The 27,993-nt window shown below is 42.3% G+C and overlaps 1 protein-coding gene across 19 annotated transcripts in view; it reads right to left on the reverse strand.

The window, feature by feature from the left end:
- RBFOX1 (RNA binding fox-1 homolog 1) overlaps positions 1-27,993 on the reverse strand; it is a 2,189,093-nt gene that overhangs the window by 894,195 nt on the left and 1,266,905 nt on the right. The gene's annotated exons all lie outside the window — the stretch shown is intronic.

The raw sequence follows: 27,993 nt of genomic DNA on the forward strand, positions 1-27,993 counted from the left end.
TCGTGGGGCATGGACGAGAAATAATTTTCCAATTTCGCTAGAGGGTAGGTGAATAAATGATTTAAGTGAGAGAGAATTCTGGAGAGGGATACCGGAGGTCAAACCATGCTGTCTGTTTCCTTTAGTAGGCCATGGAGTCACTGAAAGTAGTCAAGAATTCCAATGTTTTAGGAAGAACAATCTACCAGTGATGAGTAGGATGGGTTGAAATGGGAGGAACTCTAGGCAGAGTTATCAGCTAGCAGATGGTTTCAAGGATAAGAGGGTGAGAAGAAAAGAGGGTTGAAACATGAGTGAAGTTTCGTGAGAACCACATCAGCTCTATCATGTGAGAAAGATTCGAATTCAAACCACAGCTCAGATACCTACTGAGCCACTGGGTGACCCCAAAGGTAGGTCACTGCATTAGTTTCCTGTGGCTGCTGTAACATGTCACCACCAATGTAGTAGCTGAAAATAATTACAAATTTATCATCTTATAATTCTGTATAGTGGAAATCTGACAGGCATCTCACTGGACTAAAATCAAGGCATCTGCAGGCAGCTTGCATTCTTTCCTGGAGGCTGTTGGGGGGAATTGTCTTCTAGCTCAAGAGGTTGCCAGCGTTCCTTGGCTCAGAGCCCCTTCCTCCTCAAAGCCAGAAAAGCTACATCTGTCTGACATTTTTTTTTCCATTGTCACATCTCCCCTCTGAACACAGCAGGAGAAGGTTATCAGCTTTTAAGGACCCTTGTGATGACATTGGGTCCACGGGATCATCTCTCCATCTCAAGGTCCTTAACTTAGCCACATCTGCAAAGTCTTCTTTGCCATGTAAGGCAAAATACTCACAGGCTTTAGAGCTGAGGACAGGGACATTTGGGTGCTCTAATTCTGCCTGCCACAATCACTTCCTACTTGTTCATTTAGCTCATCTTGGATAGTGGGGGCACGTGTTCTTACTTCCTAGGGTTGACATAAAGATGATGTGAAATGCTATGTATAATGCACATAATGTGACACCTGCTCCACAGCATTAACTTAAAAAAAATGTTTTCTCAAACTTGGGTGACAGTCACACACACACAAAATAAATAAATAAATAATAATGGCTTTGGATGCCAGATGTACCGAGGAAGTAGAATTAATAGGTCTTGAAAGCGACAAGTTTGGATGTGAGTACAAGAGAAGGTGGAAAGGAAGAGAGAAGAGGGCAGAGTAACAGCCAAATAAGCATTCTTAAAATATCAGCTACATTTATTACGGGTTTAATCTATCTCCTTCCTCCCCACCCGCCAGGACACAGACATTCGTTTTTTCTGGGAACCACAAGAAAAATTTTATAGGGACAGGAAATCATCTTCTGATGTGAGTGACATGTAGCTCTTTTTGATATAAAAGACATGAATGGGAGATTCCCAATCCCTTTTACCTTCTCCAACATCTAACAAGGCAAAGTGACATCTTCATGTTAACCATCAGAATGAACATGATGTCACATGAATAACAACATGAATGGATGCTGCATGGGCTGGTACTTGTTTCCACCCTACAAATTCGAAAGCATTTTGCTTCGTGATGATCCCTAACCAATCTCATCACAGGTTGACAGATTTAACTGGAGGTGAAAATGGAAACCCAACCTTGCCAATTCCACTGATTCTGTTTCAGAGTCCAAAGGGGGAGAAATTCAGTAATGTGAGTTTATAGGAAGGAAAAGGATGGTCTCAAGACAGTATATTTCTTGACTCATGCTCCTTCTAAAGTCAAGAAAAACAAACTTGAAATATCTTGGGGTTGGAAATATCTTTTTTGGTTCAACCCCTATCTCATGAGACTGTAACTGGCTAACAACAGAGGTTTATGACTACCAACCAACGAATCAATCAATGCATCTCTCCCTAGTCTGTCTTAATAATGATGCATTTTATCTTAGTATCTAATGGTTATAGTTTTGGAAGGATGATTTTTGAGTTCTTACCTGTCTTTCACTTATACACCATTTTTAAAACAAACAGGTTGATTTTCTTTAATGTTAAACTATTTGAGGCACTATCATTCTGTATTTAAAAATCTCTCCAGTTTTTTTTTAAGTATGATAACTTTTCATGTCAATTTATGTCAATGAACAGATCTGTACATGATTTTCTTTCTATATTGAATGGGTGATGTTATCACTCTATGTACACTTAAAAGCATGTGTGTTATCATTATTTCTCCACATCACAGAATTCCAATAAAACAAAATGAAATCTCTTCTTAGAGAGCAATGTTATTTAAAGTAAACTGCTGATGAATTAGCCCATGTTTTAAGCCACGGGTAATTATTAAAATCCTTATAAGCTAGAGGCTCAAATCTAAGCATTTTTATTTCAGTCATGGATAATTCCCTACAGGAAAAAAATGATATTAATAAATAAATAAAGCAAGCTTTGTTTTAAAAAGATTACCTAAAGAAGATTAACTTGTTTATCATCAATACCCCAAACTAATTTTCTATCAGCTTGCCCATATGCTCTGGGGACCAATCAACTCTTATACCTCATAGGTGCTGATTCTCAATTGACAGACAGACAGACAGACACACACACACACACACACACACACTCACATTCACAAGCACCACCCAAAGGGAAGCCGCGTTCAGAGACTAATCACTTTGCACAAGATGAAGTTTACTGCCCTCACTCAGGAGGCCTGGGCAATGAGTCTGGGAAGACGGAGAAATAAAATAGCTGGGCTCTCTGTTTATTTCCACACTGTGGGAGTTGCAGCAAGGAACCAAACACAACGTGAATGATGGACATGTCACCGAAGTCCTTCCAGAGACATTTATGACAACTGTCCCCAGCGAGTGTGTCCACATTCAGGAAGATCTCTGCTACAGAAACCCTTCCATAGAATTTATAATGGACATTGCCATGGACGGACTGAGGCGCTTTATAGGAAAGACAGGTCTCTGATAAGCATCACTTATGTAACAGTAAAAATTATTTTGCACATTAAATAAAATGTGTTTAAATGCATGTGAGGAAGTTACCATTTAAAAGGTTTTTTTTTTTCTTTTTGTAAAACAAAAAGTTATCCATTAACCACATCTAATACATCCCGATTTTCATATACAATAAATATGGAGAATAAGTCTTAAGAAAATTGCCTTCCTTATGTTTCAAAGTCTATTTTATCACTTCATAGGTGTTATAAACATGTACAAAAACAGGAAAACAATTCAAGCCAGAGGTCCTACGACCAGTTTGTATAACAATTCCAGACACAAGCAGCCTTAGAGGATAAGTCTGGGGTCCTTCAGCTCTCTGTCAAGAATCTGCAGATAGAAGGTCTGGTAGACCTGAGTTTGAATCCCAGTGTACCCACTGCTAGTGCTTCATAAGTTACCTGGAGAAAATAATCATCCCCACCACTACAGCAGTGGGATTTAAATGAAATAATGCAGGTAAAGTGCATAGCACAGCGCAGGCCATGTAGTATGTTTGCAAAGAATATTTTTGTTAGCACGTGGCATCTGCTATTTCTAAAGCTTATGCTCAGGAGGATCATTCTGCAGTGTGGCGGAGATAAATGATAGATGATTACTGAGTCCCAGTTCATTCTGCTTTTCCCGAGCACACATTTCCCAGACTCCCTTGCAGCAAGGTTGGGCTCACGTAATTTGTTCTGGGCCATAGGTAGTAAGTGGGAGTGTCATGTGACAACTCTGAGCTGACACATAGAGAGCAGGTGTGAGCTCTCAATGCCCTCTCCTCTCCTGTTACTACAACCCGGCAAAAAAGCCATATAAGACGTAAGTATAGCTATATAATAGACACAGCCTGAATCCTGACATTTACCCTCGGAAGAGAACTGCCTTGGAGGGCAGCTGTATCTGCTGTGGGCTTTTGAGGCAAGAATGAAACTTCCAATGGATAAGCTACTGAGATATCAGGGTATGTTTGTTACTGTAGCACAAACCAGCCTATCCTGACTAATACAGATTATCACCTGACTTAATTTTATTTACTTTTATTTTATTTAATATTGGAGTATATTTGATTAACAATGTTGTGTTAGCTTCAGGTGTACAGCAAAATGATTGAGTTATACACATACATATATCTATTCTTTTTTGATTCTTTTCCCATATCGGTTATTACAGAGTATTGAATGTAGTTCCCTGTGCTATACAGTAGGTCCTTGTTGATTATCCATTCTATATATAGTAGTGTGTATATGTTAATCCCAACCTCCTAATTTATCCCTCCCCCCACCTTTCCCCTTTGGTAACCATTATCCCCTGACTTTAAACCAGGAATTCAGAGGGTGTCAATTCTAATTTGTGTTTCTATAAATGCCCCAAGTCACAGAAATGTGTTCCTTCTCTAAGTCCAATTCTTTGAGGAACCAGATATCTGCCATCCTATATGTTAACATTGCAGAGATTAGTGAACAGAGTTTAGCAGCATTTCTGTATGATGTCATATAATATTTGTGTTTACATAAGGAACATTTAAAGTCATATCATCATGAGAAGAATCTGCGTGCACATACACACACAGAGTGCAAATCACGTACATACAAATTATTCAATCAAAAACATTTCTTGGAAGATTATTTATCATTGTCGTAGGCACCCAAAACACAAGTGAGTAGCAACAGTCTGGAGAAGGTTTAGAAAGAACAGGAAATCTGCATGACCCCCAATTTACATGGGTCTCTTGATGTGTGGAAGGAAGGAAGAGAGACGGGGTTATGGGGAGAAACTGGGAAAAGGGAATGAATTGCAGCTGGATATGTGATGGGAAGCTTATACTTGGGAGTTCACTTTCCATAGAGTTTAAAAAGAAAACGCCTGTCTCTGTGCCGCGCGGTGGCAGGAGAGGGAGTGGCGCTCTTTGGGGTAAGCTCTATCAACACGTGTTGTCTCCCCCTTTTGAAGAATGTGTTCACCCCTTTAGTAACTGCAAGTGTTCCCAAGATGTATATAATTTCATGGATGGGAGAACACCAATTTCACAGAACTTAAATGGCAAAACTATGTAGTGCTTAAATTATGCAAAAACAAGCTGCCTCCTAGGTACCGGGGGGCCTGAGCATGGTGGTCCTTGGACCACCATGTCATCTGTGCGCATCAGGATGGTCCTCGGGGCTTCCCAAAGCATCAGCAGAGCAAAAGGGGAGGGACAAAGGTTCAGAATAAGCCCAGGAGAGTCTGCAAAGTTCCCATTTGGAAAGAAGCCTTCTGATTGCTGTCAAAGGCGCCCCCCTCACCCCACCCACCCCCCGCCATTATCTGGTCTGGTTGAGACCTCCCTGAGTGACAAGAACCTGGCAACTGGAGTGGCAGGTCTGGGATGGGTGGAAACCTGCCTGATTGTGTTGAAGGGAATTGTTCCTTCACATTCTCTCCGTTTAGTCCGTGAGGAAGTGGTAGCCCCACTGCTGTTGCTGCAGGGTTTAAATAAAACAATGCAGACCACGTACATAGCCCAGTGATCGGTATGTGAAACATCTTCAAAGAATCTTTTCGTTAAGATGTGGCATCTTCTATCAGAGGCCAGAGAGAACCTATTTCTCCCAAGTTGGAGTCAACCTAGTATACAGATAAGAGGAATCACTGAAAAAAATTAGGAAATATTCATATAATGGGAGAGGACACAAAACCACTAAAGTGGTGTTTCTAAGGAAAATAATATTGAGACAGGAGGTGCTTCCATGATGGAATATAAACACAACACTATATGAATGCTGTTTGTCAACAATACAGGTGGTTTGGGGAAAAACATAAGGGAAAGCATCAAATAATATAGTTGTTATTCCTGAGTGGTAAGATCAATTTACTTTCCTGTATTTTTCTATGTTTTTAAAATATTCCGCAATGAATGTATTATTTCTGTGTAATTAGCAAGTGATGTTTGGGCTTAGTTTATATTAAAAGTGTGATTTTAAAATCTGGAACTCTCCTTCCAATAAACTTAACTAAGACCCATCCATTGCCAATATAATGGCCAACAGCACCTCTTGTTTTTATTTTGTTAGTTAATAAGAAGACTAGGAATAAAGAAATTGAAGAGAATACAAAAGGAGACAGCACATATTTATTTAGAAGCCCTTTCTGTCCACGAAGGAGGCTGGGGAAGAAAAGGAAATGACAAGGGATCGAGGTCTGAATCTCCCCTGAGACTTTTTCATCATGATGAAACCTTAAGCAAGTTACCCGATGTCTCTGAGACTCAGTGTTCCTCATCTGTAAAATGGTACTCATACTACCTGACACACAGATTAATTTGAAGATCACTCTAAGTAAAAACAGAAAACGTATACAATGTACTGAAAATATACTAGCTTTTTTCACATCAAGCTTTTCTCACTCAAAGGACAAAGGAAGCAACTAGAGGAGAAATCATCGTTAAGAATTTTTTTCCTCTTTTCCTCCAGCCTTCCCATGTTTCAATTACTTTGCTGACCAGCTAATGGTGATTCATTCCAGGGGGCTAGCCATCAGGTACACATTTAAGGCGATCTTTAATTTCTTCCTCTAGGGCTCCAGATCAACTTCTAGGACACTGACAAAGAAGCCAGCCTCCCATCAGGATGGCCGTCTCCTGATCGCACCCATAGAGTCAGCTGGCTTGCTTTTCAAGGACAGAGGGGATGGCAGCCCTAGAAGTAACTGATAGCTCCATGTCTCCTTCCGAGGCAGCAGTTTCTAAGATGGCACAAGCTGATGATGTTTGCAAGACTTAAGTTCGGGGGGTGTGCCGTGGCCAGTGATTGATTGCATCTTGATATTCCCTCTCCTCTGATATTTCAACTGGGGAAAGGACGAAAACAGCTGCCCTCAACGGCTGCTCAGGAAAATTACAAAATCAAAAACTATATAGACGCGTACCTGTCTTGCTTTTTAGCTAATTAAAGCTGTGGCCCTGCTCCCAGGAGCTTTTCCTTGGTCCTGCGCTGCCATCTACTGGCCATGTTAGCCTCTGCACCAGCAGCCCACAGGTTAACAAGCATGAGACTAGTCAGGAAACATGTGCCTAGGCGGGTGTGTTTTAGAAGCAGACCTTAAAGTTGAACTATAAAAACATGCTAATAGCCCAGAAAGCCATAAGGATATTCAAATATTTTCTCTGTGCTTAAACAATCAAGTGAAATGCAAACAAGTTTTAAGTGCCCACAATGAGCTGGTAATATCTCCCCCACAATAGTAACAAGGCTGCGTATAACCTGGAGAAAGGAAGGGGACAGGTATGAGCAGGTACCTACCACGTGACAGATGTTTGTGCCTAGGTGACCTCATTTCATCCTTATAGCCATTTCATGTAAGGGAAATTGTGATTCCCATTTTACTGAGGCTTCAAAGTTATAAAACCCATCGAGAAGCAACTTGCTATCAGTTGGCAGAAGGAGGCTTCGAATTCAGGTGTGTCTGTCCAGGAAGCTCAAACTGCTGGACATCGCCCAGCCTGGGCCTCAGCATCCCATACTCCCATCTGTACCTAGACCCACGGGCATGGCATGCAGACCTGAGCGCTTGTGGTCCCCTTAGACTTGATGTGATCCACTTGGTCTGTGCAGTTTGCCTACATGCACACATACACACACACACACATCTGTATATACATACATATATATACAACATATATATGTATACGTGTGTATAGGTCTGTCTAAACTACATCTATCTTTTGTTTTGCTAAACCATATCTCAGCATACATGTCCTAATAAGAACAGTCTCCTACAAACCACAATTCTATTTTCACAATGGTAAGAAAAAAACACTTGAATTCAAAATTATTATCTAATATCTAGTGTCGTATCTGAATGTCTCAATGGCCATTTAGAGCCTTTCCGAAAAACAACCTCAGCATTGCAGTCGATTTTTTATGCCCTTTTTGTTTCTCTTCATCGAGAATAGGCTCCTCTCTCCTGCCTTTCTTGTTTGTTTGTTTGTTTTCATAACATGTTAACGTAAGTCTTCTGGGTAATGCAGAAGAAAAAGTAATTTTGTAGTTAATACTTTGCCATTCGATAAATAAATATGAAGTTGAAGTAAAGTCTTCCGAATCACTTTCTCCTGTTCCTCTCCTAAAAACTGCTCCCTATTGATCAGAAACTGTCATCACCCCACAGTGACTTGTTGAGGTGACTTGTTGGCCTGTGACATTTGGCTCTCACATTTCTTTTCCCTTTGGTTCCTTTCCTTTCCATTCCTTTTTTTTTTTTTTTGAACTGTGATACTTCCCCCTTTCCTTTCTTTGATCTTTTTGCCTTTATTTTATTGTTTTGCTTGTTTGTGAAACCATGCGAAAGTCGTAGAAACTTCACCCTGAAATACTTGAGCATGAATCTATTACTCATGGAAACATTCCCCCACATCGGTGATTCTCCACCAGGGACAACCTTGTCCGTAGGGAACATTTGACAGTTTCTGGTGACATTTTTAGTTGCCGTGACTTGAGGAGAGGGGGATACTCCTCACATCTAGTGGGCGGAGACCAGGAACGCTGCTAAACACCCTACGTTGCAGCCCCACACCGGCCTCCCGACACCAAAGAGTCATATGGTCCAAAACATGAATACGGAGGAACCCTGTTCTAAATAACTACAACATCATTTTCAAACACATGAATGATAAATCATTAAATGCAATTATTATCAAATGCACGTCTAACTTTCCTTGTCCACAAAACTTAGGTCACCTAGATGCAAGCATCTATCATGTTTTTCCAGTCTTCGTAGTTCCACAAAAAGGGACAATCGGATGCAAAGCCTGGTAGCCAAGCAATGGTGACATAAACAGGCGAGATGCCTCTAGTGGCCAGCTTGGGGACCTGCAGGTGAGAGTTCGATTTTTCCTGTGCAGACAGGGCTGAGTGCTTCAGTGTCTGAGAACGCAAGCAGAAAGCACTGATTCTGTTCTGTCGTTTTGCTGTTTTTGTCTTTTTTAATCACCCTAGTCCTAGTGCACAAATGATGCATTTCTCGCACAAAAAAATCCATACTTAAGGTACAGGGGTTTCGCTATTTCCCAGGAAGAACTATGAAAGGATCCTAACATCCTTTTTTTGGGGGGGGGGGCGGGGTAGAACAGACTGGATCTAGAAAATACATACGTAATAGCAAAGAGTTCTGAGTCAGGGAGAACGGGCCATCTTTTTGAGATAAGTTCAAAATTTGAAAGAAGAAAAAAAGGTTAAAAAAAAGAAAAAAGAAAGAAATTAACATCAAAACTTGTTTTTAAGGAGCATATCTTACTTTCTCCAAGCATAATCCTAGTGAATTACACAAGGGGCTCAGTAAATGTTTACTGGATTGATCTGCTAAATTGCTCACTTTATCTTCAGAACAACCTGGTTGAGTAGAAAGGGCAGCTGTATTTCCACCTTACTCATGTGAGAACTGAATTACAAAGAAAGAGGTTATGCTTATGACAACAACACTATCAGATGAAAACTGAACATTTACTCCATTGGGCTAAGATTCTATTTGTTGGTAAAATGACTTGACTGTTTTTTTTGGGGGGGGAAACATTGTGATTATGTGTATTGTTTGTTTGTTTTTACAACTTGAATTAATGGGTTAAATTAGCCACAATTTGTTATCTTAATTTTTTCTCAACTGACTATATTTTAGGAATGGAAAATAGCTGTATATGTCCCCTCTTCTGGAGACAAGGAAAAGCTCACAAACTGATCACCCAACTACTTCTGCTAAATCTGGTTATACCTCGGAATCCTTCTCAACACAGTTTGCCAGGCAAAAATTACTGATTTATCTAAGTTTGCTACCAAGATGGAGATCAAAGATTTTTAAACAAGATAGGATTAAAAATAGACTTCAACTTACTCTAAGACCAGGATAGAAACCTGAAGTTTTCTATAAACTATGTTAAAAGTTCCTCAGGCCCAATTATCTATCATGTGGCCCCATTTGCATTTATATTGTGATCTTTATATAAGTATTAATCAGTTCTATGCTCACAATGGTAGTTGAAACAATGGAAGGCACTTCATTAATGTTTTGACCAGGAAGCTTGTAAATTTGCAACATTTGTTGAATGAATAGCTTGCAAAGTTAGGTGGCTATGTTACAAAGATGAAACACAAAGATTTAAATCATAACCACAGCAGTGACCCTTGTCAAGCATTACTTCTACTACCTGCTAATGATCAATTTAAGTTTGACACTGGAAAAGTAGAATAAGAGGGAAAAATCCAAATGTTGTTATTTTAGAATAGAACGCAAGTAACAATATCCACTAGGAGGTCAAGAAAAAGCAGAGAAATGAATGATAGTAGTAGTAATAATTATAATTCTACCATTTAGTGAACACACATGCACAGTCCCATAATAAGTACTATCCTATGTCTCTTCCTTAGCAACCAGAACCCTACATGATAGGTCTCCTGTGAACCTATTTTACCAATGAGGAAACTGCAGTTCAGAGAGGTAAATTAATTTCCTTTAGACCACTTTATCAGGAAGCAGCAAAACTGGGTTTAACTCCATCACAGTCAAGAATCTAAACCTTTAATCACCGTGCCTTGCCTGTCAGGCAGAAAAAAAAAAAATACTGCTTTTGTAAACTACATGAGATCACAAAGTAAAACTCAAAGACATATGAAAGAAAATAAACAGCTAGACATTGTGGTTTTTATGATGAAGAAAGTTCTAGTACTTGTTTAGCCTCTGTAGCATGAGTTAACAGTTAACAAACAGAACTTGAAACCAGAAAGGAAAGGAAAACATTGCATATAAAAATACTTCATCTTTTTTTTTGCTCAAAGAACACACTGGGGTCCTCCTGGCTGGTGTGGGTGGTGAGTTTGGACTCGGATGAGTCCACGCTTTGTGGAAGCATTTAAGATTTTTGAGCAAAGGAGATTCTCAAAATATGTGACTCCCTTTTCAATCCATTTGTACTTAGCTAAAAATGATAAAGAGGCCACCTCCTGAAAGGGGGGGTACCATTGTAAATGTTTGCTCATTTCAAGTGCTACATCTTACAGGTCCCTCCATGACCAAGAAGCATCACTCAGATGCTCAGTAGTTGTGGCTCACGGGCTCTAGAGCACAGGCTCAGTAGTTGAGGCACACGGGCTTAGTTGCTCCAAGGCATGTGGGATCTTCCCGGACCAGGGCTTGAACCTGTTTCCCCGGCATTAGCAGGCGGATTCCTAACCACTACGCCAGTGGAAACTGGCCAGGGAAACCGAGACCAAGAAATTAAGCAACACAGTGACGTCTGAAACAGGCATAGACAAATCTTCCCTTTGCATCACCAGGACAAGATGAGTACGTACTTCCTGAATATCAGTTCATTCACACATCAACTTCACTATTTTTGCCTTATCCATGGGTCACCTTTACAATGCTGAGGTTATTATTTTCCTTTAAATTAACTTCTGTGCTTCAATAAAATTTAAGATGCTGTTTTGTATCACTACCAAAATGGAATAGATGGAGCCAATCAGACTAAATGGGTTGAAAAGACAGCAGTGCTCCTCAGTTGTTAAGTTCTGGCTGGTATTTTGGTCTGCTGAAAGCTCTCCCTCTTTTCAAAAAAATTAGCAAGGGTTAGAGAGGTGCTGGAGACATAATAGCAACACACAGAGATGTTCTCTTTGACGTTAGAACGACTGAAATGGACTTGCAAGGGAAATTATCTTCTCACTCTGTGCTTCAATTATATTCAATGACAAATCCATGCACCACCCAAAATGACTTCATCTGGGAAGGATGAAACGGTTGCTACACTTGGAAACACTCTATAAACCACTGATCTATCAACTTTCCTGGCTAAACTACATAACAAGCCTTATCAGCTGTTCCTGGTCAGTGATTAACTTTGTGAGCTTAAAGTGGGGGACACTTCAGCACAATTGGTCGGAGCCTCTATTCCAAGATACACAGGACTTAAAGGATGTCCGACCTCAGATCAACATACCATGTGTCTTAAAAGTGTTGTTTCCCAAAGGCACATGATGGAGGGAAAATCTGGTATACAACCGTTTCTCCAAATGTAAACTCTTTTGTTATTGGAGAATCTCTAAGAGATCTCTCAGATCCTTAGTTTCTCTCTTTTAAATGACAGGATTGGGTCATACCTAGGCTGCCCAATACAGATGCTACATGTGATTACTGAGGGCTGGAAATGAAGCTATCCCGAATCGAGATGCTCTGTGAGTGTGAAACAGACCAGATTTTGAAGACTTAGTACAAAAAAAAACAGGAATATAAACTATCTCATAAATATTTTGATACTGATTACATGTTACAATGATAATACCACATAGGCTAAATAAAATACATTATTCAAATTAATTTCATCTGCTCCTTTTTGCCTTTTTATTGGGACTATTGGAAAATGTAATATTTCATGTGTGCCTTGCATTCTATTTCTACTGGGTTAGTGCAGGATTAGAGGCTCAGTGTTGTTCCTTACTGATGAATCAGTCAAGTAATACATAAAAAGTCTTCCCTAAAATCGCAACAGACGATAAAAATAGGCCTTTTAATTTTACCAGGTAAAAGTCCCTGGTAGATATTTTAAAAGCTTTACCATCTCTGTTCAGTCTTCCTCTATATTAATAACCTTTATAACGATGTCAGAAGATAAATAGCACGCTGTCTTTAAAGTTAGAAAAGAGGGAAAAAAGATTTCATGGCTCATATGTCTATGGATAAAGCAATCCAACTTCGGAGTGGTCCAAACGTGTTCCCTAATCAAAGATATACTTTTAATGAGATTTTATCTTTGATTGAAAATGTAAGTCTATAATGAACTGCTGAGTCATTCCTCTGATTCCAGGCTTAATTTTTATTTAATTCTAGCTCCCTGACGTTTTTGATACAGAGCTCTTAATTTTTGCTGGATATTTAAAAAAATTTTTTTTTTTTTTTGGATCTTTTGATGTAGGTAGGCTTTTGGGGCAAGAAGTCCATTTTGAACTCACAGTAACAAAATAAAGACTTCCAGTCTGCATAGAAACATGCCACATAAATCTATATCTTTATATATATATATATTTGTATTAATAGAGGTAACCAGCCAAGTGTTACAATAGGGCTTTAACTACTGTCAAGTGGTTGGCCGCCCTTAATTTTATGGCAGCTGGGAGTACCTGAAAATGAATGGTCTCTGGGCTTAGAGGGACCTAGGATCTAACTGTAGCCCTGCCATCTACTCACTGTGCGAGCTTGGAACATTCATTTAATATTTCTGGAATTCCACTTCATCATCTGAAACATAAATTGTCTGCTTTCTTGGTTGGGCGCGCAGATTAAATGAATCCTGCTTGTAAAGCAGTTAGCAAGTAGTCTTGTGCACAGAAAATACCGAGTAGTCAAAAAGTCGTTGTTACTCTTTAGATTCCATGCAGGAAAAACAAAAAAAGGAGTCACATCTGGAAAGTGTCCAGGCCCTTTTATCCCCAAGGGCATCAGTCCAGTTCAAGCCCTTTTCTCTGTCTCCAAGCCACCCTGTCCCCAAACCTTCCTGATCCTGCAAGCCTTCCTCAGAACTCCCAGGAACTGTAATTCTCACCTCTCGGTTCACTGTTTCTCAGGCTGCTGCAGGCTCTCTCTTCGTTTTTTCCTATCCATCATTTTTCAAGTTGCTACAAACCTCAACAGGTCCTATTTCAGCAAACCTGAAGCATGTTCATCTGGATAACTTTACCTGGCTTGAATCTGCAACCAGATCCACGTTGGCACAACACAGTCAGTCCAGTATCAGATACAGTGTTGGAAACCATTCGTCCCCAACCTTTTTGGCCTCAGGGACGGGTTTTGTGAAAGACAATTTCTCCTCGGACGGGGGGATGGTTCAGGCAGTAATGTGAGCCATGGGGAGTGGTGGGGAGCGGCAGATGAAGCTTCACTCACTCACCTGCCACGCACCTCCTGCTGTGCCACCCGGTTCCCAGTGGTTGGGGACCCCTGTTGTAAACTCTAGCCCTGCTTTGCAAAAAAATGAAGACACCTCCCTAGGGCTGTCTTGGCAGTGGGCGAATTGTCTATCTCAAGTGTTTGGATCCTTGGTACCATTTCAGTTGAGACACTCATCATAGACTATGGTGTCTTGTTTGGAGATTCTTTTCATCTGTGATATTCTAATTCTCAACAGGAATACCAGTTGTGTATCATGATCTCCACTGTTACAACTTCCAGTCACGTGACTGCTATTAGTAACCACGCATTGAATGATTATTATGGACCAGGAACTGGAGATTGGCCATTGAGACACATTATAGAGAAGGTTCACAACAACCTTAAGAAGTAGGTGCTTCTACTTTCATTTCTTTACAGAAGAGAAATCAGAGATGCAGAAAGGTTAAGGGTCACACCCAAACTCAGTCCTACGCTCCATCCTGCATGGCTTCCAATGGACCTCTTCCAGTCCTTCCATTATGACTGCATTGGTCAGGGCTCTCCAGAGAATCAGAACCAATAGGATAGGATAGGATAGGTAGGTAGGCAGGTAGATGGGTAGATAGATAGATAGATAGATGACAGATGGATAGACAGACATATGATGTAGATAGATGGGTACTAAATATATGGATATATAAAGACTACGGAATTTTTAAATTTATTTATCTATCTATCTGTCTATCTATCTATCTGAAAAACAGAGAAGCTGCTGGTGTAAATTCCAGTCTAATGGCAGAAGATGAGATATCACAGCTCAAACAGTAAGGCACAAAGACAAATTTCTCCTTCCTCTGCCTTTTGTCCTATTCAGACCCTCACTAGGTCGGGTGACGTTCACCCACACTGGAGGAAGCAATCTACTTTACTGAGTCTAAATTCAAATGCTAATCTCATCTGGAAACACCCTCATAGAACACTCAGAAATAATGTTTAATCTGGGCATTCCACGGCTAGTCAAGTTGATATATAAAGTTAACCATCACAATGACTTACTTCCTAATTCTCAGATCATAAGCTAATGAAATTATGTGCAAATATGAAAATAATTTTTTTCTCATACAAATTTTATATATAATCAGGAGCACATGCTACCTTATGGGATACGTTTTACTCAACATTACACCTATTATTATTTCATGGGCCTCCGACACAAGCACATTCATCATTTTTAATGGCCACAGAATATTCCACCATGTTCTATACTCAATGTAATAAGCCATCACCTTAAGATTGGACACTTAGGGTGTTGCCAATCTTTTGACATTGCAAATAAAAGAAGAGTGATGGCTTTTGTTTCTATTGAGTTGGAATAATTCATAGGAGTCAGATTGGGTCCAAGGAATAATCATCTGCATGGTTGTTCATGGTTTTTAAATGATTTTCACCAAATTGCAGCACAACCAGTAAAGAATATGGGGGCCAGTTTCACTGCAACCCAAGGATGGGAAAAGGTAGTATTCTTATTTTATGTTATGTGGCTAATTTAGTACGTAGAAATTAGTGTCTCACAGTGGCTTTAACGTGCATTTTCATACAGCTATCAAGGACAGGTGTTTCCCATGTGTTTGATTCTACTTATGATTTCCTTTGTGTGAACTGTCTGTTAGTTCCTTAACGGTCACTCCCAGCTTTCACAATTTCCCCACGAAAACACTCCTATCATAGGGGCAAAACTGATTTTTGTCAATTTATGAACTGATGAATTGGATCAACAGAAAAGCTCAATCTGAGTAGATCAACCTAAAAACTACCTTTTTTCCTTATTGCAAGTTAGCGTGCTATTTTGAGGGGGATACAGAGATGCACCTAAAAGTTTTCAATTACTCCTGGGACTTGATTTTCTGTGGACCGTGGGAACTAGGTGTTTAATCGGATCAGAGGACTAAGAAGAGCTGTCAACCTCCGCGGCTGAGTCGAAGCCTGGGAGCCCGGCCCAGGATGAGGCTTTGCTTCCTGACATTTGCTCCCTTAACCCAAAGCCAGAACATCTTGAGTTTGAGACCTCTTCTGCTCTCAAGGATCTGTCTGCCAATCCATCCAGAAAACCTTTCGGTTAAAAAGAAAATAGGAAAAACCTCTGGCTGATCTGCAGATTCTGATAGCTTTTGGTTTGCAATGGCCGCAGTAAAAGATACTGCATTTGTGATGATTTTAACAAATTCTAACCTATAATGAGCCTCCTCCCCCCCCCCAAAAAGCCTTAGTTATAGGATAAGAACTCCATATAAAATGTGCATTGACTTGGGTGTGTACATGTGCACGTGTGTGTCTACGCATGTGTGCATGTTTTCCCCACCCCATCTTTGAATTCTGTTGTTATTACATCAAGTCCCATCAAAATTTATTGCAGCCCTCTCGATGCTGAGATGGATGGCATAATCCGTGGGTTTTCTGACCTTGATGAACATGAAGAAAATTTCAGCTGAACTGTGCAAAAGTGCTGGGATAACATAAATCACATTTGGACAGGGCGTGCTTTCTATCTAAAGCGTAAAGTTGCCCAATCACATATCACAAAGTGAGATAATAAAACACATCAACTCAAGAGGAAGAAATTAACTAATGTTCACACCACTCATCACAAAAAAAGATGATGGCCATTTTTTTGGAGAAGAAGAGATGACAGAGCTACCCTAGAAAACTAGCTCTGCACTTAATTGTTTCCTAAATGCATTTTAATTCAGAGTTTAAAGAAAATGTATTGCTAAAAATTACACAAAAGGATAGACTTGCTTCTTTTAAATAAATGACAAATGAAAATAATAGCTTTAATTAATGGTATTAAAATGTAAGCAGCTCAGTCCCAATTAATACATAATTGCAAAGAGATGACAAATATCATTAGTGATAAATCACACTTTTAAAATTACGGTATCAAAATCTTAACCCTACCCATCTGAGGCTGAAGTCAGGTAAATTACCACCAAAATGTAATCAACAGAGTAGGCTTCTCAAGGGCCGAGGAAAGCGTGGTCACACGTGCCTGATAGAAAGCTCTTATACGTTGAATTGTTTTTAAGCCATGTTTGGCTTAAAAGCCATATTTTAATTGTTTTATAGCCATGTGCTATCTATAAAAATGTCTCTGCCTTGATGGACTGCAAATCCATAATATAACAATAGAAACAGGCATGCTCAAAAATAAGACCAAGTAGTGAATGTCACAGAAGCATGAAGTGTCTGCCTTCTCTTCATCTTTGGGCTTAAACACAGAGCAGTGTTTGTTTTTTTTTAACATCTTTATTGGAGTATAATTGGTTTACAATGGTGTGTTAGTTTCTGCTTTATAACAAAGTGAATCAGCTAAACATATACATATATCCCCATATCTCCTCCCCCTTGCGTCTCCCTCCCACTCTCCCTATCCCACCCCTCTAGGTGGTCACAAAGCACCGAGCTGATCTCCCTGTGCTATGTGGCTGCTTCCCACTAGCTATCTATTTTACAACTGGTAGTGTATATATGCCCATGCCACTCTCTCACTTCGTCCCAGCTTACCCTTCCCACTCCCCGTGTCCTCATCAGTTGCCAAATTCCGGGCCGAGCACAATCTCCTCCTAGCACACGTGCTTTAACTCCCACTCCTTCGCCTTTGGCAGGCATCACTAATCAATCATGTACTCTTTCTGGCAGAACCCACAACTCAGACTCCTCATCAACACAGCATTCTATGCAGCCACTATCAATCAATCTGAGTTGACACCAGAGATGAAATCTGTTTGCAATTACTGGCCTATACCTTTCACTATGCTTTCCAACCCTCTCTAAGCACCTTCACCCAGATTGATAAGTACCTGCAGGATATAGAAAACCCAACACTTTAAATTGGAGACCCGGTATTTAGTTTAAGCTTTTCCATTAACTTTGCTATTTATTTACCTGGTCCTAGATGTGACTTCTCTGATTCCACCAGAGATCTAGGAAACTGAGATAAGATTAAGGAAGAGTAGGAGGAAAACAAATATAAGAATGCAACAATAAGGCTGCTTGCCTTTATTGAAGGCACATCCTGCACCCAGCCAGGATGCTAAGTCCCCTAAGTATATTAGCTCACTGAGTTCCACCGCCATCCCAGAAAGGAGCTTCTCTTATCTGCTCCATTTTAGACAGAACTTGAGCATCTGAGAGGTTAAATAACCAGGAAGTGGCCAAGCTGGGGTTCAAACCCAGGCCTTTGAGAATCCCGAGCTAAAGCTCTTAGCCACTCTGTTATACCCGTGATTCTTTGGACTAGCTTCCCAGAGCCAACTTCAAGGCTGGCGGAGGGTATATCAGACAAACGGCCTGATCCACCTCGACAGCTTTTCACGGCGCTGTGTTACATCTTTGCCCGGGATACTGCTGAGTGTGCCCAGCAGCCCTCATCCTCTGTCATCTGGGTTTCCGGCCCATCAGAGGCTAATTTAACTCCACACCACATCCATTTTAGAAGCTCTTCCCGTTTTTGCATGCCTTCCCCCTCCACCACCACCTTCGGAATTTTCCTAAAATAAATGAAAGAGGAAAGTATGACTAACAGCTCATTTTCAAAGTTTAGTGAAAGGGAACGCATCAGTTAACCTGCAGATAAAATCTAAAAGGCAGGCACAGAGGCCCCTCCTGGAGTTAAGAAGCTCTTGTCTACAAAAATAACTCTCAGTCATGTGGGGAAGTGAAGAACTGACTGGTTCCATGAGTATTCTGATCATTCTGAAGAGCAGACCCCTTGAGGACCTCGAGATAATACCATAGGATAAGTCATTAGGGGAAATTAAATGCAGGGATACATCACAGAACGCCATGTGGCATTAGCCCGGGCTATTTCTGTTCCGTTGAGCGCTCTGTAACGATAATTCTCATAAACAGAGCTTTCGTGTACTTGTGAGCCAGGCACTGAGCCTGTGGTGCCTTCGAGGTCCGTTTTTTTGTTTGTTTTCTCCTGTGCAGCAGCCTCAGAAGAAGTGGCATAGCCTCGTGGTTAAGAATCAAAGGCAGACTGCCTGGATTTGAACCCCATCCTACACGGACTACTTGGGTGATGTCAGGCATGTTAGTTAACTCCTCCTTCCCTCAGTTTCATTGTCTGTAAAACAGGGATCAATATTGTAGTATCTTAAAGGATCTTTATAAGGATTCAATCACAGAATGCACGAAAAACTGTCTGGCATATAGTTAAGTGTTCCATTCATGCTAGTTGCAATTATTATTATCCATCTTCTCTTCTGGAAAAAAACAAGTCAGGGTTTCCTTTAGGAACTTCATTCTACTTTTGGTCCATGTACGCCATTCAGCTGGGGCCCATCCTACTTCTGATCATGGTCAAGGCAAATGGACAGGCAGAGGACTGCTTTCCACAGTTGAGGGACTGGTGTGAAGCCAATAAGCACCCCTCAGGAATTGTGCTCAAAATTATTGGAAAAGAAGCTCTTTCTTTCCATGGTAATCTCATTTGAATTTTAAACCCGCGGGCCAGTTATACCGGAAGACAGCCCAATTCTACTGTCATTGGACCCAACAACTGTCTCTTTCTTTTGTCTCTTTAAGCTGGTACCACTTGGTTTTCTCTTATGCAGTGGAAGATGTCCTGACCAACAGAGCTCACAAGAATAATCCATGGTACGCAGGATCTATCCCCACTTTACAGAGGGTGTGGCTGTGGACCAGAAAGCTACTGTGACTCTTCTAAGATCTCACAGCTAATAAAGAGCAGAACCAGGATCTGTGTGCTTCCAAAACTCTTTTCCACGACACAACATTGTCTTCTTGAGTAAATGATGTAGAAGTGAACAAAAATGCTAACCTTGAACGGGGGCATGTTTCTCTGGATGGCAGAGAGAGTTTTTAAAACGTCATTTCTTTCAGGTAAACACAGTTCAGGTATTGGTTTTGCCTCTCAGTGTAGTTTTGCCTGAATCCCAAATATTTGGATTTGTGCTTTGGCTGATATCATTTTAAATGTCTTAACTAAGAAGAAACTTTTAATGAAAAACATCTGTTTGGAATTTTATTTCTTGAAATTTAAAATACATATTTTGTGCACCAACGACATTCACGTTAGGTGTATCTCCTCGTTTTTACCAGGCAGCTTAACTGGGGTAACTGAGGATGGAGGCTGCGTTGGTCGACATGAAACTCCTCTTCCCTCAGATTTAGGGCTCTGAGTGATGGTCTGAAAGTCCTCCCCACGTAAATAGTGGAGTCAGCTTTCAGGCTCCGGAGGATTTCTTGGCAGCCACGTAACTCTGCCATTCTGGGGGGGAGGCTCTTTTCCAGAGTTGATTTCCATCCTCTTCTCTCTGAGGTTCTGAACACACAATTCCAGACATTGGGATACATCATCCCTACTCCTGGCTAGTCCCCAAGTTGAAGTAAAACTGATGTTGGTGGGCTGCACATGTAGCTCTCCCTTCTGTTTCCCAGCAGACAGCAAGGATAAAGCAGGGTCTACTTGTAGTGGACACACCAAGTCTCACCCAGATCTTGGCCACAAATCCATGCTGAGCACAGAAGCTGAGTCAAGTTCATAGACGTAAGTGGCTCTGCCCGTGCTAAATGGCGCCACTCTTTGGCTGGAGATGGTAGGAGCAACAGTGAGCACCCAACACAGCCAAACCACCAGCGGGCGAGTGGCGGTGAACTCACTTGGAATGAGCGCCTCACCCTATAGGAATGAGAGTTCATAATCTGCAGAGGAGTCATAGTCTTGAGGAATTTGCATGAGATACAGAATGTGGCGCAAGAGAAAAGCCAAGCAGCACAGGTCAAGTCTTTGCTGGTGTTAGAAGGCGCTGCCCTACTCCACTGTCAGAGACCGTGGGGCCAGGGTGACCCACCGGAGGTCTTGGTGGTCTAGCATAAGCTATGAGCAAGCAGACGCCACAACATAATGGCACTGTCTCTCTGCATCTGATCATTTCACATCATCAGATCCCATTCCAGATAAAATAATATCATTCTAGGATAAAGGACAAACTTTCCCCATGCTTATAAGGCTTCAGATGGCCTGGGCCTTGCCTGCTTTCTAGCCTCATCTCAAGCCACAAACCTCTATTCAGTTCCCGAGTCCTGCCATGCTTCCTCCTCCAGACTTCCATCTCTGTACCCCACCCAGGATTCTCTACCCCTGGTCCCCCTTCTATTGCAACTCAAATAGCATTCTTCGAGGATGCTTTAAGTTTCATTTCCACAGCCTTGGGGAATGTTGAAGCATCTTCCCATGTAATGCATACACACAGGCAGCCTTCAAAAAGGACATTTGGAGCAGAAAAGAAATCCAATCTCCAGACGCATTCTGTGAGTCTCGCCAAATTGTGCTCACGGCAGCAGGCTTTGCCCCGGTCTGCCCTGAGGATCTCATTTTGGCCTTTAATGAGAAACTCTTCCATGAATGCTTCCCATTCTGGGAGAGCCCCTCTGGATAAGGAGCGTGCCTTCTCCTCTGTCTTTGTTCTGCCTGTCAGAGCCCAGAGGACTAATCCACTCCCATCCCCACAGCAAGAGAGCGGCGCTAATAGAAAACCAAGCCTGGTGACTGTTTTGTGCTCATTTTCAACCTCACTGGCATCTAAGCCTCTGAAATCCAGGAGATTAACTTATTGTCCATGTTGATCAACTCCCTTACTCCTCATGGCAGCCAGCTGAACATAGAGACTTAAGCTGAGCGTCTCCAACACATTCCTGGATGAAGTTATCCATGACCCATGGTCAGAATCACCAAACCACGTGGGTAGGGCTGATTCACTCTCTAGCAAACCCAGACCTTCCTCTTCACCTCCTGTGCAGCTCTTGTTCCTGTGCCCTCTTGTCTACACTCCGGCCTGGACCCCCAATTTCATCCTTGCCCCCCTTCTGGTAACCCTTGCAGGTGAGTAGAGTTTGAAACGTCTCAAAGCCAAACCCAAACTTCTTCCCTGATTGCAAACCCACCAGTAGAGAACAGTGTTTCCTAAATGCTAGTTATCTGCAATCTGTATGCACACTTTTTCTACATCCATCTGATTTTCATTAAATTAACTCAATTGTTTTGTCCTTAATAGACTTAAGCTTACTTTTAAAAATCATGAGTAGAATTTTTAAAAAGAAAATAGTTTATTGACATGAAAGGACAGAGCAATGTCCTTTATCATTTAAGAATGTAACCCTCATTCAAAAGTAAAACAATGTTACTAAATTATAGCTAGATATTAGAATTGTTTGTCAAGGGTCCTGGGTCTTTTGGTTAAAAAGGTAGATGAGCAAATGTGCCAGACCTCTGGGTTTGTTACAGAAACAAAAGGAAACAAAACAAAAGTAAACAAAACAAAAAAAAAAACAAATTATGTCTCCTTGATGTAATCCCAAGGTCTGAAAAATAATTGACAAGAGAATAACTGCATCACTTCTTCACTAGGTGATCTGACCTGCAGATACCTCATCCATCATCTGAAATCTTAGTCTCATCCTTGGGCAATGCTGGACCATAGGAAACATGGTCCTCCTTCATCAAACATCTTTAAAAGGAGGGCACCTGGCTGGCCACCCAGCCCCACTATTTTTCAGAGTCCTGGCTGATATCACCGTGTTCTAACCAAAGCCTTCATCTCCCCTGCATCCCTGCACTCCACCAGGGCCAGCCTCTGGCTCCATCTCTGTGCTCTGTCCCCATTCTCTCCCTCCTCCCTCAGTGACTCCCTCTGTGGCTGACTTAGTCACCCAAAGTTTCAGATGCCTCCTTGGTTCCATACCATTCTGGCCCCATCCAGCAAGGACCTGCCCTCCCTTACTCTCTCTTCCACCTGGAGGGAGACTGACACAAAACCCCAGTCCATCGGTGTGGCAAACAACACCCTCCATAACCTTCACTGCGCCAGTCCCCCCTTGGCCACTCTTGGACACGCATGCTGGACCTTGATCTCTCCTAAACATACCACGTTCTTTCCCACCTCTGTGTCTTCGCCTATGCTGTTCCCTCTGCCAAGAGAGCCTTCAACAGACCCCGCCCCTGAGATTACGCACACAAGACCTCTTCCTAATCCACTGAGACTTGGCTTGTAAATTTCAAGCCGGCAAGTCTCTTGACTCTTTTCTGCATACGTGTTTTACTTGGTTTGCACAGTGTTTTTAAAATGAGTAGTTTTATATTAAATCCAGATTTCCAGATTGGCTTAGAAAATGGCAGCACTGACCCTACACTCCACGTGGCAACAGGCGCTGTACAGAAGCCCCTGCACGTGGGGCCACTGCTCTTGAGTTCAAGGCTGCCGCGACATTTCATATTACTCTACAATCACCCTCTGTCTCCCTTCACTAACTTGTGAGTCCTGCCTGGACCCGGCAGCTAGGTGACTTTGTTATTTCCTGACGTAGGCCAAGCATCTCTTCTTCTGTAAAATATTCTCAAAGCCTACTAGGTCCCATTGGTTGCCCATTTCTCTGAGCCCCCATAACACTTTCTGGGGGACTCATTTTTTAAGAGGAATTTGATTATAAATGACATGGAATGCCTGTGGGTGTGGGCCCTAGCAGAAACAAAAATAAAGGTAGCTGCAGTTGATTGAGTTCTTGTTTTGGGCCAGGCACTATACACACTGCCTTGTAGTAGTATCTTGTCAATTCCTCAAATCAACGTTTCAAGTGGATTTTATTATGTCCAATTTACAGATGTGAAAATAGACAGGGACTTGAGGTAAGAAAGGCTCTCGAAGTCACAGAGCTGCTACGTGAGAGAACTCAGATTAAAGCCCAGGACTTCCCGGCTCCAGAGCCCATGATTTTAACAACTGCACTCTGTAAACTCCTGTGTTTTGAGCACGTAATTTCTAATCCACGCATAGAAGCTGCTAGAAATGCAAAAGTTAGGAACCGAACTGGGTCTGTTGAAAACTGAAGCCAGAACTGCGTCCTGGTGCCACTGTCGCTTGTCCTCAAGACCAGAAGTCCTGGCAGCCCCACGGCCAGGTGCCAGCGGCTCTCCGCAAGGTCAGGCTTGACAAGGCTCTGATCAATCTCCACTGTGAGCCAGCTACAGCTAAAACATGGGGGCCGAAAGGATGCCCAGACTCAAAACTAGACTATTTACTTGGCAATGGGTGAAGCTACCAGTTCAGGTACAAATTCATCAGTTGGAAAGGGCGATTCTCATATTCTACACATTTGATTCTTTGTGTGTGTGTGTGCGTGTGTGTGTGTGTGTGTGTGTGTGTGTGTGTGTGTGTGTGTGTGTGTATAAGGCAGTAGAGCATCAGGGCTTAGAACACAGCTTACAAAATAAGAACCTCTGAGTTTAAACCCTAGCCTATGATGCACCTTGAGTGATCTTGGGCAAATCACTTAACATCTCTGAGCTTCCCTTTTTCACCTGTATAACGGGGATAATGATGGTGCCTCGCACATCAGCTGCTGTGAGTATCCAGAGGTACTTAAGAATGCCTGGTCCAGAGTAAGGATTGCAACAGGAAAAGTTCCAAACTCCTAGTATTTACCACAGCACCATAGCATCACCAGTCACGAGCACAGCTCCACTCAGACCCAATCTGAAAGGCTCCTTAACTTTGAAAACCGCTCAAACGCCTTCCATGCAATTTTAGAGTGGATGGGAAACTGCTTAACCGCACCAGGCCAGGCGGTAAGTGAGGAGAGGAAGCCCTGTCTGTGTTTATAGCCTTTGACAAATGGGCTCTCATTTCCTCTGACAGATTCTCCCCCTGACTGATCCATCAGCCTCTGTTCTCATCACCTGAATCGTGGTCTTCATAATAGTGTTGAAATTCAAATGGATTTTACACCACAAATAAAAATGAACTTAAATGCCTCTGTTTTCCGTCAGCAACACGGGTCATGTAAATGTCACATGCAGGAGGTTTTTCAGGGCCGTGCAGCTGCCCCCAGGGACGGGTGACCTCCCATCACCTTTGCTAAATCTGCATTAGCTCCGTGGCCTTGGCCTGTGGGAGGAAACCACCTGAGCTCTGCTTCCCACTTAAGGGGGAAAAACGCTACCGGCCTTTCAGATCTCCCTGTGACATCCTCTGGGTGATTTTAGGAAACAGGCAGGAAGCCATCCAAGTGCAGGTCCAGTCACAGGGGCGCTGCTCATTGCTGGGCTTGGAAGCAAAAGAGAAGTGTGAAATGAAACCACTCTCTGGTACACACCATGAATCCCTCTATGAACAACCGGGCAACGTTCTCCAAAAGACAGTGAGCTTACTGTCTGCCTATGGAAAAGAGGCGTCTAGGATACAGAAAAACAGAGAAATGGAGAGCAAAAAAAAAAAAAGATTCTCTCCTTCTGTCAACAGTCTCGGATGGAGTACAGACGGTGCACAGACCAGGAAGAGCGAGTCTATGGCTCTTCATTAAGATGAGGGCTCTCTCCGCCGCTTGAAATTCACCGTTTATCTCCCATCATTACATCCGGTCTAGGATTCAATGGGAAAATGACTCATCTCAAGGTAAGTGGCCCTACCGAGTGGAAGAGAATGGGATGAGGCTTGAAATTGGACGGGTCTGGTGGGGAGGGACCCTATTAGACCCTATAGAAAACTTGAGATCTTGTGTTTTCTAAAATTCTTCTATCGAGAAGATACTCCAAAATATTTCAGAAAAAGGTACGGATGTAGGCATACAAATATATCCCTATATACAGAATATAGGGAAGAGAGGTAGCCAAGGAGGAAGGGAGGTGAAAGGAAAAGCAAAAAGAAAGTAATTCTTGGGAAGCCATCCAGTCTAACAGGTATCACGTTAAGCTTTCTTAACTAAAGGAAATTGAGCTTTAAAGAAAACACTGCTGGTTCTCCTTCAGAGCACTCAGCATTCCGTAAAAATCCACACGGGCCAAGGGGCTGCCTCTTCAGAGGCAGGCTGACTTATTATTTTGGCACCTCTGTCATTTCCTGTCACTTCAATTCCACTTTATCAAATTACTGATTTTGCCAGAAGCATTCGGAATGAATGGAGAGGGACACACACACATACACGCAGGAGCGAGTGTCATCACTTCGATGGTGCAATTTCATAATTATACGTCAGGGTGACAGAAGTACCAGAGCTGCATCCCAGACCGTGGATGAAGAGGACTCCGGCTGTCTGCCTACGTGACCTCACGCCACATCACTGACCGGAGGGGTGATACCGGCACTCCTCTGCTGAGGGTGGAGGACACTGGCCCTCCGGGATGATCAGGCTGCATCCTGATTTCCCCAGAGACAGGACCCTGATATTCACAGCCATCTCCAACACCTCACCCCACCTCCAACCACATTAGGAGATCCAGAGAAGGGAGAGCCCCGATGTGAGAATCACAAAAATAAAATTAAAAAACAAAACAAAACATCAGAACAGAACTCAGAGGAAGCAAAGCCCTTCTCTCGAACAGAGGGAATAAAAAGCATTAGAGTGTAAGACAGCAAAAATGGAAGTAGGCATTGTGGTGGTTTGTGTTGCTAGGAGTCATCCCCAGTTAAAGACAGTGAAAGGGTTAGTGAAACAGAGCAGGGCCCGTGGTCCTTCCCCCACCCCACGTCCTCCGCCTGCCTTTTGTCTATAGAACAACTTTAGTCAAAGAATAAGTTCCATCAGAGAAGTGAGAAAACGCAGAAGCAAAGGAAAACAGTCAAACAAGACCAAATCGTAGTAGTTTAGTCATGGAGCAAAGTCAAGGACCCTTAGTTCCTCCTCAAGGGCCGTAGATAACACTCTGAGCCGTATCCTGTGAGCTGTCTTATAGATACCAAAACCCCACCAGGCGCAGAAGTTAACTACATGATGGCCAGGCTGCAGCCATGACATAAGCTGCCACAATTCTGAGAACTGGCCTCAAAGAAATGGGAAGAAACCGACCCTGGAACTGAAGACTAACTGTACTTAGCACAGTCCAGATGACGCCGACCAGACCCACCACAGGACCAATTTCAGGACGACTGTCAGAGCTGACTGTGCTCTTTCTGCAGGTAGCCCCTCCCTCCGCCCGTGCACCCCAGAAGCTCGCCTTGAAAAGCTCTTGCCCACTGATTGCTGGCGAGGGGCGGAGGCGCAGAACTGGCCTTTGGACCTGAGTCCACGCCCACCACTCACCCCTCTGGTTGCCAGCCTCCGAAACAAAGCAAACTTTCCTTTCCACCAAACTTTTTCCTCTTTATTGGCTTTAGAATGGCAAGCAGCCGGGCCCCTCTTTTGGTAACAATCAGTCATGTGTGGTCAAGGCTGGAAAACAACAGGACAGCCCTCCAGATACAACGCTTCATTTGAAGTGTCTGACTCAACCCAACAGTCTGTGACACAGCACAGAAATGCATATGTGTGTGTATGAGCCTCTGTCTGTGTTAGTCTTTTTTGAGAACAGCTGAAGTTATGTACAGAACGATCACCTATGATTTCTTCCCCTGCGCCATCACCAGAGAACATCCATAGTCTTGGGGCGGGGAGGGGTCATTATCGTCATGATACATGAACCAAAGGCAGTTTGGATAGTTATTATGGAATGGAGCTGTGCGGCGGGCTGGCATTGCCCAGAGGTTATCCTGGTTGTTCACTCGTTTGTTGGTGACAGAGCTGATGTTGCTTTAACAGTCCTCCTGGTATCTTTCAAACACTACTGTCAAAGAAAGTAAAACAAAACAAACAAACCAAAAAACTAGACAGAAACATGCTTGTGAATTCCATTAAAATCCAAGAGAAGTGAAGACATCCTGAACTTTGGAAGCAGGGCAGGGAACATGCTTTCACTGGGACGTGGTGAGCAGAGTCACTGGGAAGATATTAAAAAAGACTGGAGACACCTCTTCAGCCTAAATTCCATTTCTCCAACTCACAGAATGCATGCGTGCAGGGATACCAGCACATCAAGACGCAGCGAACGTAAATGTGAATTGAAACACCTCTTCTGCAAACTAGACACACAACTGGAACTAAGTTAAGATCGTGTGGCTCGAATTTAAGATACTGTATCATAATTCCCTTCAAAGTGAGGAGATTAAGGCTCCTTAAAATAATGTGTGGCAACTGTCTTCTATTTAAAAGCAAATTTTGTTCTGAGAAGTCCTCACCACCTTATTAATCAGCGGATGACCAAGCTATCACAAAATCAAGGCTGAAAAACCTCTGCTTGAAATAATAACCACCT

Source organism: Tursiops truncatus, chromosome 15 (assembly GCF_011762595.2).
Source record: "Tursiops truncatus isolate mTurTru1 chromosome 15, mTurTru1.mat.Y, whole genome shotgun sequence".
Classification (NCBI taxonomy): Eukaryota; Metazoa; Chordata; class Mammalia; order Artiodactyla; family Delphinidae; genus Tursiops; species Tursiops truncatus.